At 46.6% G+C, this 14606-nt stretch overlaps 1 protein-coding gene, 1 long non-coding RNA gene and 1 pseudogene across 2 annotated transcripts in view; all 3 read left to right on the top strand.

The window, feature by feature from the left end:
- LOC148144460 (uncharacterized) overlaps positions 1-14606 on the top strand; it is a 587526-nt gene that overhangs the window by 381342 nt on the left and 191578 nt on the right. The window lies entirely within an intron of this gene.
- Positions 1-14606, top strand: part of LOC122545538 (uncharacterized) — an 89211-nt gene that overhangs the window by 50155 nt on the left and 24450 nt on the right. The gene's annotated exons all lie outside the window — the stretch shown is intronic.
- The window catches only part of LOC148144470 (uncharacterized), a 34792-nt pseudogene that overhangs the window by 19022 nt on the left and 1164 nt on the right, over positions 1-14606 (top strand).

Below are 14606 nucleotides of genomic sequence, written 5' to 3' on the forward strand. Positions count from 1 at the left end.
GAGACAGGCAGTGGGACGCCATAAACACGTAGCATCATTCTCGCGCAGACAGAAGCCGTTCAGCCCATCGAGTCCACGGCGACTGTCTGTCACTTGTCTCTCTCTCTGAGGTTATTCACAATCGGTGGTATACGTAATAATAGGAGGGGACAATGTCTGAGTCGTGATGCGGTTTCTGACGTGCTTGTCATTCTCGTCTGAACCAGGGTGGCGAATTACTGCAAGGAATGGACGAAACTGCAAGGCATGTGTTTCAACTTTACCAGCTGATTGGCATCGCAGAGAACTGGGTTTGCGATTCAGTTCAGAGGAAACAGACGAAGTACAGACTACCACTGAGACCTCTAAATTCTTGCCACATGAGTTGAGTGGATTTGGCGAGTGCATCGATATGCGACATTTGGACACTTGGTAAGTAGACGCAAAGGCAGGCAGCTTGCAGAAGAGAGCACCGATCTTAAGGAAAGCAGCTCGAGGTGACATTGAACAACAGGCAGACGACGGTTTCGATCCATCGGTTATGGGTCCAGCACGCTCCCACTGCGCCACTCTGCTGCCACGCCCGGTGGCCCTTCCACAGAACACTTCAGGTTTTCGTCTGGCACGTGGCAGGCACGTTCGAGCCTGATTTCAAAGACCTCCACTGCTGTCGTGTAATATGCTGTTTCGCAGACGTATGGAGGCTGTGTAAAGATAAACTTATTTCTAAATTCCCACATTCTGTTGGTCGAACTGTGATTTCACACTGAATCACAACATGTGTCACAGCGCAGATGGAGGCCATGCGGCCCACCTTCGCTCTGCTGGTTCTACACTTAAGTAAACGTGTGTCTCTATTCGTTTCATTCTCTCGCCTTCTCAGCGTAAATCTGCACATCTGAACGTGACCACCGAATTCCCTTTTGTGTCCATTGAATCTTCCTCTTTGTCAATGACATACAGGGACTTACTGACCCTAACCACTCCCTGCACGAAAACGTTCTTCCTAATGTCACTTTTAGTTCTTTTCATTGTGACTTTAAAATTCTGCCGAATTTTTGAGGTAGAGGTAAACAGCCAAAGATAATCACCGTCACTGCTTCCCTTCCATCGACTCAACTTTGTGAATCAGTATCTTTCACTGGCAAATAAAACACCTTTGTCCTCAGGTGCCTGCTTCAATTCGACCACGACTTCACGCCCCTCACTGTTCTCGTCTCACTTCCAAACACTTGGCTCATATCCTCAAAAACAGCTCTGTGGGTATCTGCTTGTTCCACCCTGACAGGCAGTGGGTTGCAGATTCCCGATCAGTCCCAATGTGATTGAAATATTTCAACCCCCCCACTGATTTGCATCTTTAAAAAAGCCGTGGAGCAATCTCCCTTTCTTTTTGACGACAGTTCTCAACTGTAGTCGGCAGGGTTCACACCTGCGTGGGGAAACCGCAATGGATTTCATATCCATCGCATTCACCACTCGGCCCACCAATACAGAACCACACTGACAGCTTCATTTCCCAGGTCTCTCTGCCTGTGGAGCTGAGAAAGAGTAAATCCTTGCAGAGTTTGTTTGAATCCAATCACTTCACAGGTTTCGAAAGGGTTAAATATCTGCAAATGGCGAGTCTGGGTGTTTCATCCCGAAAGATGAAATGGACGTTCAGTTAAAAACAAAACCAGAAATTGCAGGAGCAACTCAGCAGGTCAGGCAGCATCTGTAGAAAGAGAATCAGAGACAACATTTCAGGACTTTTTTTTTCCTCATCCAGGTACAGCCAAACCTACTGAGTTGCTCTCGCACTTTCGCCTTCTGTCTCGGACTCTCAGCATCCGCACTCCTTTACGTTAGAAATTCAATCAATTCAGAAACCCCTTTGTGCTTCCTCAGTGGAAAAGATTTCCGTTTGCGAAACATTTTCCTGACACCATTGAAAACGCGCATCTTTGCAGACAAGAAAGCTGCAGGAGCGCGAACAACAAACGGCCCGTCCCTGGGTGGTCTCGAACCACCAACCTTCCGGTTAACAGCCGAACGCGCTGACCAATTGCACCACAGAGACAGGCCCGAGCATCGCTCGCACAGTCTCGTTGAGGAAGCATCTATTCAATTCATAATTCAACCTGCCCCGCCCAGAATTACCATTGTCTTCTGTCAGTTCAAACACAGCGAATACTGCAGAAAGCCAACGGGTCGAGCAGCATCTGTGGAAAGGTAAACAGAGCCGACGTTTTGAGTGTGCGACGGTTTTTGTTCAGAACTCAGTGTTTTGCCTCTTCCCGAAGTTGGTCCAGGTCTGTATCTCAATTGGCAAACACATGGCACGTGCAGTGCCGCAATGTGAAGTTATAGCCTTGGCTGTTTAAAAAAAAAGCAGTGCATTGTTTAAATGGTGATATATTGGAAAATGTGGCACTGGAAAAGCACAACAGGTCAGGCAGCATCTGAGAAGCAGGACAGTGAACGTTTCGGGCACAAGCCCTTCATCAGGAATGATGTATGGATGTACAAAGGGGTCTCAGAGTCCCTCCACTCCAGTCAATGCCAGTTGTCGGGCAGATGCAGCAGGCAAAGAGCGAGGCAAGTGGTATATTACGAAGAGGAATTCAGTTCAGAAGTGGGGTATTTTAACATATTCAAGGCTAAATTCATCTGAGTTTTGAACAACAAAGAAGTGGATGGTTATGGGGGGAGGTAAGAAAATGGTTTTAAGACCAGTACAGGTCAGTCACAGAGTCTGACAGCACTGAACAGACCCTTCATCCAACTAGTCCATGCTGAGTATGTTCTCAAACTAAACTCGTCCCACCTACCAGTGTTTGGCCCATAAACCTTTGAAACTTTCATATTCATGTACTTATCTAAATGTCTTTTAAACGTTGTAACTGTACGTGTATAAAATCATGAGGGGTATGGATAGGATAAATAGACAAAGTCTTTTCCCTGGGGTGGGGGAATCCAGAACGAGAGGGCATAGGTTTAGCGTTGGAGGGGAAAGATACAAAAGAGATCTAAGGGGCAACGTTTTCACGCAGAGGATGGTACGTTTATTGAATGAACTGCCAGAGGAAGTGGTGAAGTCTAGTACGATTGCAACATTTAAAAGGCATTTGGTTAGGTATATGAATAGGAAGGGTTTGGAGGGATATGGGGCCGTGTGCTGTCAGGTGGGACTAGATTGAGTTGGGATAGTTGGTCGGCATGGACAAGTTGGACTAAACAGTCTGTTTCTGTGCTGTACATCTCTATGACTGTATGACTTCTTCTGGACATTCATTCTGCACTCAGACCACTCTCTTAAAAAACGATCCTTGTCCTGTCTTTATAAAATCTTTCCCTACTCACCTCAAAATATTTGCTCCCTGATCCTGAAACCCCCAGCTGAGGGAAAGGACACCTGCTGTTCACCTCATCCGTATCCCTCATGATTTTATAATCCTCTATATGCCGTGTGTAGTGGCTCATTGAAATAATGTCCTGATGCAGCTTCCTTTGTGGGTGTTGTGATGATTGCTTCTGTGGTTAAGCACTTGGTTTGCGTGTGTTGTTTTTCTGTAGACGCTAGTTTGAAGTTCGCCATTGACTGTTCGCTCTACTGTGACATCTAAGAATGGCACTTTGTTGTTGTTCTCCTCCTCTTCAAACCAGGAGCCCCCCTCAGGCCATCGTCTCACTACTTGGAACACCAATATACAGACTAGTCAAAGGCCTCCACTGAAGACTAAAACACCAAGTCGAAGATTCACGCCACTCCATTTACTCCATCCAAGAATTCCTGAACACCAAAGACACTAAGATAGAAGAGGATGGAATAATGATGTCCTTTGACATAACAGCTCTGTTCACATTCATTAACATCAACGTGGTCAAAGAAAACTGGAGACACTACTCGAAGAACCAAAGACACAAACACAGCACCAACTTCATCAGCAAAGATAGCACTATCCAGCTCGTGGAACTGTGCCTTAACCACCCACTTCATATTCAGTAACAAGCCCTACAAATAAATCAACGAAACACCCATGAAACCACCAGTATCAGGATTCCCAGCAGAAGCAATAATGCAGAGGCTCAAACCAACAGCCCTTCCAACGATCCAACACAAACTTTGTGTCCGCCACAGTGATGACACTTTTGTCATCAAAATATGAAGCAAATTAGAGGAAACCTACAACACCATCAACAATATTCTTACTGGCATAAAATTCACAAACGAGGAGAACAACAACAAAGTGCCATTTCTAGATGTCACAGTAGGGCGAACAGTCAATGGTAAGTTCAAAACAGCGTCTACAGGAAAACAACACACACGAACCAAGTACTTAGCTACAGAAGCAATGATCCCGACACATACAAACAAGCTTGCATCAGGACACGATTTCAACGAGGCACGACACACTGCAGTAGCCAGTAACGATGAAGACCAATAAGTAACTGTACTGTGCATTTAAGGAGAATGGGTAGGCAGAAAAACCAGTGAGAGATATTTGCCTGACGGAGAATCGAACCCGGGCCCCAGCCGCGAAAGCGGCAAATCCTAACCACAAGACCACCAGGGAGACAGCAATGCCGGTTCACAGGCCTATTGTAAATTGCTTACCCGCCCGGAAATCGAACCCGGGCCACGATCGTGAGAAGGCTTCCACCCATGTCATTGCTTGTATCCATTGCTCCCGATGCGGTCTCGTCTACATTGGGGAGACTGGAGACTCCTCACAGAGTCAAATCACAGCGCTTGAGGGAACATCTCCAGGACACCCGCACCAATCAACCCCATCACCCTCTGGCCCAACATTTCAACTCCCCCTCCCACTCTGCCGAGGACATGCAGGTCCTGGGCCTCCTCCATCGCCGCTCACTCCCCACCCGATGCCTGAAGGAAGAATGCCCCATCTTTCGCCTCGGATAAATTCAACCCCAGGACATCAATGTGGACTTCACCAGTTTCTTCATTTCCCCTCCCCCACCTTACCTCAGTTCGAACCTTCCAGCTCAGCGCTGTCCTCATGACATGTCCTACCTGCCAATCTCCCTTCTCAACTGTTCGCTCCACCTCCTCTCTGACCTGTCACCTCCATCCCCACCCCCATTCATCTATTGTACTCTTTGCTACCTTCGGCCCAGCACACCCCCACCCCCAATTTATCTCGCCACCCATGGAAGCGTCCTGCCTCTATTCCTGCTGAAGGGCTTTTGTCCGAAACGTCATTTTCCTGATCCTCGGAAGCTGACTGACCTGCTGTGCTTTTCCAGCACCACTCTGATCTAACTCTGGTTTCCAGCATCTGCAGTCCTCACTTTTGCCGACCCAATAAACCCAGTGTGACGATTTCACATCAACAAACTGACACTAGCAGACACAACGTCTGCAGAACCCTAGCCACATTACTTTACATTAATGACATCTGTGAAATGATTTCCAGAGAACTCAACCCTCTCAGCATTAAACAACGGCTAGTGAACCTTAAATACCCTATACAAACAACCCGCAAACGAATGTTATTTACAAAATACCATACAAGGAAATATATACATGAACTCTGCCGCACAGTTCTCTGTGGCAAGAAATGCTGGGATGAGATAAGGAAGATTTTTTCAGCCAAAACGAATCGGCACTGACTGGACAGCCATTTAAATCAACGCTGTCAGGTCAGAATGGAAGACCCGAAGGGATGAACAGTTCTCTTATTTCCTGAAGATTTACAAAGCTGAGGCTGGGCTTTGGCGTTTCTTCCCTTTCCACTCCCAGAAGCCGCAGTGGTTGGGGCGGTGAGTTGGGGAAAGTGAAATGTGCCCGTGAGCAGCGTGAGGGGCTCTTTCAGCTTCCCCTCCTCTGACAGCGCTGTGACGTGACTCTGATGTTCTCAGGGACACTTACTGACGCGAGACAGTGAAAAGATTCTCATTCCCGCAGATCTGGAATTCAAACCGTATGCCGGCTTCAGGACAATGAGAAAGATTAATTGGGGTGTGTGAAGAAGCTGTGAGCTGCATTTCAAACAGGTAGGTGGAGTCAGATGCGTCATTCATTGCGCCCCTGGCATTGTGCGTACCTGACGCCGCCATGATGCAGAGTTCTGACGTTAATATGGACATGCGCAGCAATGGGAACATTCACAAGGTGAACAGCCAAAGATAATCATCGTCACTGCTTCCCTTCCATAGTCCCAACTTTGTGAAGCAGTATCTTTCACTGGCAAACAAAACACCTTTGTCCTCAGGTGCCTGCTTCATTTCGATCACGATTTCAAGCCCCTCACTGTTCTCGTCTCATTTCCAAACACTTGGCTCATCGCCTCAAAAGCAGCTCTGTGGGTTTCTGCTTGTTCCACCCTGACAGACAGTGGGTTGCAGATTCCCGACCAGTCCCAATGTGATTGAAATCTTTCAACCCCTCCACTGATTTGCATCTTTAAAAAAAACGCGGAGCAATCTCCCTTTCTTTTTGACGACAGTTCTCAACTGTAGTCGGCAGGGTTCACACCTGCGTGGGGAAACCGCAATGGATTTCATATCCATCGCATTCACCACTCGGCCCACCAATACAGAACCACACTGACAGCTTCATTTCCCAGGTCTCTCTGCCTGTGGAGCTGAGAAAGAGTAAATCATTGCAGAGTTTGTTTGAATCCAATCACTTCACAGGTTTCGAAAGGGTTAAATATCTGCAAATGGCGAGTCTGGGTGTTTCATCCCGAAAGCTGAAATGGACGTTCAGTTAAAAACAAAACTAGAAATTGCAGGAGCAACTCAGCAGGTCAGGCAGCATCTGTAGAAAGAGAATCAGAGACAACATTTCAGAACTCTTTTTTTTCCTCATCCAGGTACAGCCAAACCTACTGAGTTGCTCCAGCACTTTGGCTTTCTGTCTCGGACTGTCAGCATCCGCAGTCCTTTTCGTTAGAAATTCAATCAATTCAGAAACCCCTTTGTGCTTCCTCAGTGGAAAAGATTTCCGTTTGGGAAACATTTTCCTGACACCATTAAAAACGCGCATCTTGTCAGCCAAGAAAGCGGTAGGAGCGAGAACAACAAACGCCCCGTCCCTGGGTGGTATCGAACCACCAACCTTTCGGTTAACAGCCGAAGGCGCTGACCAGTTGCCCCACAGAGACAAGTCCGGGGATGCCTGGCACAGTCTCGTTGAGGAAGCTACTATTCAATTCATAATTCAACCTGCCCCGCCCAGAATTACCATTGTCTTCTATCAGTTTTACTTTTCCATAATAAAGCCTTGGACAATCATTGCAGAGACATGGGGTCAGTCTGATCCCACCATCTGCGGGCCCATCCATGTCACGAGGGACGAACTCTCCTGCACCGGGGCCATCGCCCTCCAAGCCATTCAGTGTTTTGCCTCTTCCCGAATTTTCTTATTGGCTCCGAACCGAGAAGGGGTTTGAATTCCTGATGTGCAGAGTATTCTTTCAATGTCTCGGGTCAGTTCTTGTCCCGAGAATATCAGAGTCAATCTCCCGGTCTCTTAAACATGAGGACGGTGTCTGGACTGTCTCTGCTCAGTCGAACAGTTCATCCTTCATTCTCCTCTAATTCCACTTCCCAAAGAGTTTCTAAAGATTCACAAAGCTGGAGACTGGGATTTCTGTTTTACTTCCTGAACATTATTCCACCTGCTAACTGACAATATTTTGACAAAACCTCTTCCACATTGTAACATTTGCATCATGTCCAGGGATGAGCAATTTCCATTTTGTGGAGACATTCCCAATTTTGCAGCAATTTTGGGAATGTTCTCTTTTGGAGCAAAGAAGGTTAACTGGAGATTTCCAGAGGCTTTTGTCAATGATGGGAGAGGACGTGGTGGGAATGGGCAGGTTAATGATAAGAAGAACCCATTGACACTGACTTGGGTCAGTTATCAAAGGACAGGGATTGAAGTTCTTTAATGGAAAGCAGCACTTGTGTAGAACAGACACAGCGAATACTGCAGAAAGCCAACGGGTCGAGCAGCATCTGTGGAAAGGTAAACAGAGCCGACGTTTTGAGTGTGCTGCGGTTTTTGTTCAAAACTCAGTGTTTTGCCTCTTCCCGAAGTTGGTCCAGGTCTGTGTCTCAATTGGCAAACACATGGCAAGTGCAGTGCCGCAATGTGAAGTTATAGACTTTGCTGTTTAATAAAAAGAAGCGCATTGTTTAAATGGTGAGATATTGGAAAGTGGAGAAAGTGAGGACAAGAGGTGAAAGTCGGAAAATGTGGCACAGGAAAAGCACAACAGGTCAGGCAGCATCTGAGGAGCAGGACAGTGAACGTTTCGGGCACTAGCCCTTTATCAGGAATGATGTATGGATATACAAAGGGGTAGCAGAGTCCCTCCACACCAGTCAATGCCAGTTGTCGGGCAGATGCAGCAGGCAATGAGCAAGGCAAGTGTATATTACGAAGAGGAATTCAGTTCAGAAGTGGGGTCATTGAGTTTTGAACAACAAAGAAGTGGATGGTTATGGGGGGAGGTAAGAAAATGGTTTTAAGACCAGTACAGGTCAGTCACAGAGTCTGACAGCACTGAACAGACCCTTCATCCAACTAGTCCATGCTGAGTATGTTCTCAAACTAAACTCGTCCCACCCACCAGTGTTTGGCCCATAAACCTTCGAACCTTTCATATTCATGTACTTATCCAAATGTCTTTAAAACGTTGTATCTGTACATGTATAAAATCATGCGGGGTATGGATGGGATACATAGACAAAGTCTTTTCCCTGGGGTGGGGAGTCCAGAACGAGAGGGCATGGGTTTAGCGTTAGAGGGGAAAGATATAAAAGAGATCTAAGGGTCAACTTTTTCACGCAGAGGATGGTACGTTTATTGAATAAACTGCCAGAGGAAGTGATGAAGTTTAGAACGATTGCAACATTTAAAAGGCATTTGGTTAGGTATATGAATAGGAAGGGTTTGGAGGAATATGGGGCCGTGTGCTGTCAGGTGGGACTAGATTGGGTTGGGATAGTTGGTCGGCTTGGACAAGTTTGACCAAACAGTCTGTTTCTGTGCTGTACATCTCTATGACTCCATGACTTCCTCTGGACATTCATTCTGCATTCAGACCACTCTCTTAAAAAACAATCCTTGTCCTGTCTTTATAAAATCTTTCTCTACTCACCTCAAAATATTTGCTCCCAGATCCTGAAACCCCCAGCTGAGGGAGAGGACACCGGTTGTTCCCCTCATCTGTATCCCTCATGATTTTATAATCCTCTCAATCTCCTATGTTCCAGTGAGAAAAGTTCCAGCATATCCGCCCTAGATGTAGGTCTATCCATATCTAGTTATGAAGTATTCAATGCTGGTGCAGGCTGGAAAGATCAAGTGGTCTACTCCTGCTCCCAATTCATCCTGGCTGCTACGTTTCTCCCATTTTCTTCCTTGCAACTCTCAACCCTTGATACTCTATCTCAGTGTGAAACATACTCAGTGACCTGGCCTCCACAGCTTTCTGTGACAATTAATTCCATAGATTCACCACTCTCTGGCTAAAGAAATTTCTCTTAATCTCCATTCTCCCTTTATGCTGAGGCTATGCCCATGGGTATTAGTCTCTCCTCCCAATGAAATCATCTTCCCAATGTCCACGCTGTCCAGGCCGTTCAATATTCTGTACGTTTCAGTTAGATCCCCCTTGACTGTGGGTCTGTTAATCAGCATGAACCAAACCCTTCAGGATGAGGACAGCCGGGATTAGGTTCAACAAAGTGAGAATGGAGAGTGAGTGTGTGGGATGGAGATTTTCAGCTTTTAGGGAATAAGATGGGAAAGAAAGTTTAATATAAATTATAATTGATCAGATGAGCCGATGGGCTAAGGAGTAGTGGATTGGAGTTTAATTTAGACAAATATGAGCTGTTGCATTTTGATGAGGCAAATCAGCGCTGGACCTATGTGGTTAATGGTAAATTAATGGAATTCTGTGCTCAAGGACGCAGTAGAGGCAGCTTCATTAAGACACTGTTGGATGGGTTTTTGCGTGGTAGGGGAATTAAGGGTAGTTGGGATAAAGCAACTAGGAGGAGCTGAGATGATTGATAGATCAGCCATTATTTTAATGAATGGCAGAGCAGGGCCGATGGGCCAAATGGCCTACTCCTTCTATTACTTTGAAACTATAACCCTGCGTTTCCCATGACTAACCTACCTAACCTGCACATCCCTGCACACTGGGCAATTTTGCATAGCCTGTCCAAATCAAGGCCAGTGAGAAATGTAGTGAAATGGAAACCAAATATCAGACAATGATAGAAAGGGACAAGGAGAATAAATGTAGTAGCAATCAAAACGGGATTCTAATCATCACCAAAAATAAAACTAAAAGCTCAGTTTGTGAATATGTGCTGCATTGTAACAAAAGCGAATTAATTGACTGCACACGTTGAAGAGAATAATTATGATCTAAGACTCCTTACACAGATATGGCTTCAGAATGACAAGGATTGGATCCGGAAAATCGAGGGGATACGTGGCATTCAAGTCGAGTGAGAGGCTCAGTAAAGGTAGAGGGTGGGCACTGCTCATCAAAGCACTGATGACATGGTAGTCTGGTGTCAGCTCGGATTTCAGGTCCTAATTTCTCTGTCCTCTGGTCTCCCTGTTCCAACAGAGTTAAATGCTGTCTGTTCTCATCTCTGCTCGATTTCTGCTGAATCTTTGACCCCATTTTACACCTTCTGGAGCAATAAAATATTCTGACCCTCCTGGAAATGACACCTTATCTATACCCCTCCTGATTAAAAAAAAACTCTATAAAGTTATCTGTCAACTTGCTAGGCTCCGTTGGAAAAATGTCCCAGCTTCTTCTTAACTCAAACCCTCCATTCCCAGCAGCACGCTGGTAAAGTAGGGAATAGGGAATTGTATCAAATCTCATAAATGTACTGTCTGAAATAATCTGGCTGTGTTCTTGCCTGTGATATTGAGAGTCCCTGGTGTAAGTAATTACGAATGCAATTATTTTGGTCACAGAATTGAACAATCATTTTGCAACAAAGGGGTCAACTCTGATAAGGAGGTAGTGGTCATTTCTAGGGTAAGTGAACAGTTTGTAGATCAGGGAGATGAAGTTCCAGACACTTGGGAAAGGCAAGAAATGACTGTGATAAATAAGACAAAGAACTGTGGATACTGGAAATCTGAAACAAAAACTGACAACACTGGAAAAACTCAGCAGGACTGGAAGCATCTGTGGAGAGAAAGCAGAGTTAAGGTTTCCAGTCCAACAACTCCTCTTCAGGATTCTGAAATAGTTTGTGAGAACCTCTTAAGACTACTGCTCCGCTTTAAGACCATAATACACAGGAGCAGGATGAGGCCATTTGGCCCATCGAGTCTGCTCCACCAGTCGATCATGGGTGATATGTTTCTCCATCCCATTATGCTGCCTTCTCCTCATAACCCTTGACCCCTTCCTAATCAAGAACCTATCTCTGTCTTAAATGCCCTCAATGATTTGGCATCCTGAAACCTTCTCCTCGTGGAAACATCATCTCCTCATCCACACTATCCAGTCATAGAGTAGCACAGCGCTGCCTGACCCTCTGTGATTTTCAGCATTTGTTGTTTTCAGGAAGGATTCCAGCATCTACAACAACGCGCTTCTAAATTTTATACCCAGGTGGTTAGCTCTCCCTGATTCCCGTGAGATTTAACCTTACTCAACAATCCACTGTGTGGTACAATTAACAAAGTTCCCAGTCCCCACCTCTTTTTGCACACGTAAGTTGCACGATGGATCAGTGGTGAGCACTGCTGCCTCACAGCACCAAGGACCCTCGTTCGATTCCAGCCTTGGGGCGACTATCTGTGTGGAGTTTGTACATTCTCCCTGCCGTGTCTGCGTGGGTTTCCTCCGGCTGCTCTGGTTTCCTCCCAAAGTCTAACGATGTGCAGTTTCGGGAGAAGTGACCATACTAAATGGGCCCATAGTGTGCAGTAAGTGTAGTGTAATGGGATAGGGGAAAGTGTATGCATGGGTTACACTGTGGATGGTCTGTGTGGACTTGTTGGGCTGATTGGCGTATTTCCACATTGTAGGAATTCTACGTGCCATTCCCCCAACTCCAGAGTCTCAGCACTCTTGGCTGTTCCCATGGACAGTGTTGGGGAGGGAAACAACGTTTTACACGGGAGGAAGGTTCAGCGAGTGTGAAGCTAAAAGTACACGCAGTGCATTGCTTGAGCTGTTTTCCCCGGTATACCAGAAGCTGAGGAGTGACCTTACAGACGTTTATAGAGTCATGCGAGGCATGGATAGGTTAAATAGACAAGGTCATTTCCCAGGGATGGGAGAAGCCCGGAACAGGAGGGTAATATGTTTGGGGTGAGGGAGGCAAGTGAAAGGCATGATCTGCCGGAGGAAGTAGTGGATGTAGGTCCAATTATAACATTTAAAAGGCGTCTGGATGGATATATGAATAGGAAGCGTTCAGAGGGATATGGGCCAAGTGCTAGTAAATGAGACGAGATTAATTTAGGCTATCTGGTCGGCACGGATGAGTTGGACCGAAGGACCTGTTTTTGTGTTGTGTATCTCTATGACTCTGGCTTGCCCGTAATGTTTGCCATGCATGTATTTTCAGTTTCTGTCTGGTGTCGGTGCCAATGCCTTGATATCTCATTTCCTCCACCTCCCCAGATGTTAACCATTCCGTGTCTGGTTGTTTCTCAAGAAGCTGCATTGAAGGTACATCCTGAATTGATACTTTTTTTGCTTCCCAAAATCAGACTTACTCACTCCTACATATCGTGAAAGATACTAACTTTCAGGTGGAGGTATCCAAAATTCAGAGGTGTCTGTCTTGATATTTTCACTTTTCAGTCTCTGTAAGATCCTGAATCAGTACCGTCGGTAGAATTAGCTTGAGCGGAGTGAGAATAGAGGGGTGAGACGGGGTGGGATGGTGCTTTCAATTTTGTGGAAAAAGAAAAGAATGTTCTGCGGAAAGTAGAATTGTTTGTTTGGAATTTCTAACCTGGACTGACAGTGATGATTTTTGTAATCCCTTTTTACAGATTATTTGAAGATCTGAAGACGGAAGTTTCAATATCAATAGCTGAAGGGCTTTGCCTGAAACATTGACTCGACTGCTCCTCGGATGCTGCCTGATCTGTTGTGATTTTCCAGCATTGCACTTTGACTCTGACTCTCCAGCATTTGCTGTCCTCAATTTCACGTCAATGTCTGACAGTCACTGAATCCATCGGGACTATAACAATTTTCGACCATGATTCTGTGAGAAGGAACCAAGCGTTTTAGTTCCTGTTTCAGTACGTTTTCAGCATCAGTGAGACTGGAAGAGAGACCCGACTGTTGCAGCACTTTGGTTGTGGAGCCAGTAAATGTTATACAGACTGGGAAGAGGAATTCACGGCAGAGAGGTACTGTACACGCGTTTGTGTGCAGGTGAAGCTTCGGTCATGGAGAAACCTAAGGAATCCCGTCCCGTGGAGAAACCGTGGAAGTGTGGCGACTGTGGGAAAGGCTTCCGTTTCCCATCTGACCTGGAGACTCATGGGCGCAGTCACACCGGGGAGAGACTGTTCTCCTGCTCTGAGTGCGGAAAGGGCTTCAGCAATTCCTCCCGCCTGCTGAGCCATCAGCGGGTCCACATTAGGGAGAGACCCTTCAGCTGCCCTGAGTGCGGGAAGACCTTCAGCATTTCCTCTGTCCTGCAGAGGTACCAGCGGGTCACACAAGCGAGAGGCCATTCTCCTGCCCCGAATGCGGGAAGGCCTTCAGCTATTCCTCCGTCCTGCTGACCCACCGCCGGGTCCACATATTGGAGAAGCCCTTCAGCTGCTCCAAGTGCGGGAAGGCCTTCAACGATACCTCTGCCCTGCTGAGGCACCAGCGGGTCCACACCGGGGAGAGCCCGGTCTCCTGCCTCAAGTGCGGGAAGGGCTTTAACCAGGCATCCCACCTTCGGGTCCATACCGGGGAGAGGCCTTTCCCCTGCCCAGAGTGCGGGCAGGCCTTCAGCAATTCCTCCCACCTGCTGAGGCACACGCGGGGACCATACCGGGGAGAGGCCGTTCACCTGCCCCGAGTGCAGGCGGAGGTTCTCATCATTCTGCACCTTGCAGAAACACCAGCGGGCACACCAGTGCTCCCAACAATCTGATTCTGCTGGTGAAACTGCTGTGGGCCACTGCCAGGACTGAACCCCTGCCCATTCTGACAGTGCTTATAGCGGGAGAGTCGGTCGGATTTTTTTGTTTTATGCCGTCGTGCTCCCCACCCCCGCAACTTTGCTTCCAGTGGGCACTGCTGCTCGTTGAGACCAGGAGCTGTTCTCTCTAGTGTTTTCTGTCCAGTTAAAGAATTATTGGCTCTGTCTGGGAACGAGCCCCAGTCTGTAAGAAATAGCTGAATACTTCAGGGTGTCCATTCACATTCAGCAGTGACCTTGAAATTAAATTTACGGTTATGTGCCTGTGAACAACTCATCATCGAAGGATTGCCCAACGGCTTGGCAATCCATTGTTGGGAATTGATTGCTTCAATTGATAATTTAAAAAATTCTCTTCCTTAATTTACCCCTTAATTTTGTGTCTATGGGATGGTGGAGGACTTGATCATAAGGCTTAAATCATCGCTATTAACTGGATTATTTTGTTT

Source organism: Chiloscyllium plagiosum, unplaced genomic scaffold, assembly GCF_037043375.1.
Source record: "Chiloscyllium plagiosum isolate Xiang-an unplaced genomic scaffold, Cpla_swu_hap1 HiC_scaffold_27, whole genome shotgun sequence".
Classification (NCBI taxonomy): Eukaryota; Metazoa; Chordata; class Chondrichthyes; order Orectolobiformes; family Hemiscylliidae; genus Chiloscyllium; species Chiloscyllium plagiosum.